Source organism: Aythya fuligula, unplaced genomic scaffold, assembly GCF_009819795.1.
Source record: "Aythya fuligula isolate bAytFul2 unplaced genomic scaffold, bAytFul2.pri scaffold_65_arrow_ctg1, whole genome shotgun sequence".
NCBI classification, from domain to species: domain Eukaryota; kingdom Metazoa; phylum Chordata; class Aves; order Anseriformes; family Anatidae; genus Aythya; species Aythya fuligula.
Window position 1 is genome coordinate 89,584 of NW_022473999.1, and position 2,162 is coordinate 91,745.

Below are 2,162 nucleotides of genomic sequence, written 5' to 3' on the forward strand. Positions count from 1 at the left end.
AAGTGTAAGGGTGCAAGCAAGGATTAGGGCAAGAGTAAGTGTAAGGGTAATAGTAAGGGTTAGGGTAAGTGTAAGGGTAAGGGAAAGTGTTAGGATATGTTTTAGGGGAAGCGGAAGGGTAAGGGTTAGGTTAAGTGTAAGGGGAAGGGGAAGGAAAGGGAAAGGGTTGGAGTAAGGAATAGGGTAAGGGTAAGGTTATGGTTAAAGGAAAGAGTAAGGGTAAGGAAAAAGTAAAGGTAAGGATTTGGGTAATGGTAAGGGTGAGAAGGGTTAGGGTAAGGGTTACGGTAAGGGTTAGGTAACGCAGTGTACAACCTGGGACGTCACACGCAGAGCTGCCTCTGGCAAGGTGAGTGAGGAACAGATGTAGCAGTTGTTGTGTTGTAGGTCTCACTGTTCCTCTAAGCATCCCCTCTTTGTCTTTTAGAGGTGTTGTAGCTGTTTGAAGAGGGTAGATTGAAGCATCTGCCTCGGGGGCTGGTAAGCAGCAGAGGTAAGGGAGCAGATGAGAGTAACTTACCTAGTTGTGCTGTGTCTTTGGATGCTGCATCGGCCTATGCGTTTCTTTTTCTTTCACAGGTGTCTCGCGCAGGCTCAAAGGAGCAAACTGCACTCTGAAGAGCTGTGTAAGAAGAGGGGCTGGTCACGAGTTGGGTTGGAGCAGAACGACCAAGTAGCACAAGGTGACTATGAAAGGTGTCCGTCTTGCTTTGCAGGTGCCGTGGCAGGCTCTCCACAGAAGTGGATAAGGATATGAGATAAGGCCAGAGAGCGACAAGGAGCGGCACGTGCAGGGATGGTTTTGAAGCGCTGCGGTGGCTTACTCTTCTGTTCATCAGGTGCCACAGGCAAGGTGGGTTGTAACATCAGTCGTTATATTTGCATGAAAGCAGTTCACTTGAATGCCACAGTGCATCTGAGTAGGGTGTTCTAGCAGAACAAGCTTGTCTGGCACAGCGGTGCCTGATGGCAGTGTGTTTCCTCAGGTGAAGAGGTGCCTGAAGCCCCATCCTGTCTAGCCTGCACACAATTATCTGAGAATGAAAGCTGCTTTCCAGTAACTCAGAAAGCCAAGTTACGTCTCAGCCTTGAGCATCTCGGGCTTTTGGGCCTGTCTGTAACATTTGGCACCAGCACTAATACTTTTTTTGGCATATGTTTAGCGTTTGGGGCCTGTGTCTGGGATTTGGGCCCTGTCTCGAACCAGTGGGGCTTTGTCCTGGGTTTTGGAGCCTGCCTCTAGAGTTCAGGGCCTGTGATTAGGCTTTTGGGGTCTGTGTCTGGGGGCCGGTATCTGGGGGCAAGGGGGGAGCTGCTTGTAGACCCTTGGGGCAAGCATTGAGGGGGTTGGGAGCTGACTCTACACCTTTGGGGCCTGCTTCTGGGGGAGGGGTGGGAGCTGCTTGTACACCTTTGGGGCCTGCATCTGTGGGGGGTCAGGGCCTGTGTCTAGCGGGCTGGGAACTGCTTGTACAATGTAGGAATCTGTTTCTGCAGGGTGGCTGGGAGCTGTTTGTACAACTTTGATGCCAGCATCTGGGGGTGGCTGGGAGCTGCCTGTACACTGTAGGGGCCTGTGTTTGGGGGGGGCTTGGGGGCATCCCTCGGGGGGGGGGAAGGTTGGGAGCTGCTTGTATAGGGCCTGCCTTGCAGGGGTTGGGAGCTGCTTGTAGAATTTGGAGCCCTGTGTCTGGGGGGGGGGGGGTTGGGGCCTGTGTCTCAGGGGTGTTGGTAACTGGTTGTACACCTTTGGGTCCTGTCTCTGGGGGGGAGCTACTTGTACACTTTTGGGGTCTGTATTTGAGGGGGGTTGGGAGCTGCTTGTGCACTTTTGGACCTATGTTTAGGGGGGTTGGGAGCTGCTCATGCATTCTAGGTGCCTCCCTTTTGAGAAGGGTTGGGGCCTGCATCTGTGGGTGGTTGGGAGCTGCTTGTACACTATAGGGGCCATGGTCTTGGAGGGGGGTCTGGGCTGTTTATACACCTCTGTGGCCTGTGTTTGGGGGGGGGGGGGTGGGCCTGTGCCTGGGGGAGTTGGGAGGTGCTTGTTCACTCTAGGAGCCTCCATTTGGGGGTCTTTGGGGCCTCCCTTTGAGGGGGAGGGAGTTGGGAGTTGGTTGTACACCTCCGCATCCCATGTCTTGGGGGGGGTGGGGGGAGTG

General features: G+C 54.0%; 1 long non-coding RNA gene across 1 annotated transcript; it reads left to right on the forward strand.

Annotated features, from left to right (window-relative positions):
• Positions 1-589: 589 nt before the first annotated feature.
• LOC116501689 lies at positions 590-1,013 on the forward strand. Its single transcript, XR_004254495.1, has 3 exons — positions 590-626; positions 717-853; positions 987-1,013. It is a non-coding gene; the product is annotated as an uncharacterized LOC116501689 (long non-coding RNA).
• Positions 1,014-2,162: the final 1,149 nt, after the last annotated feature.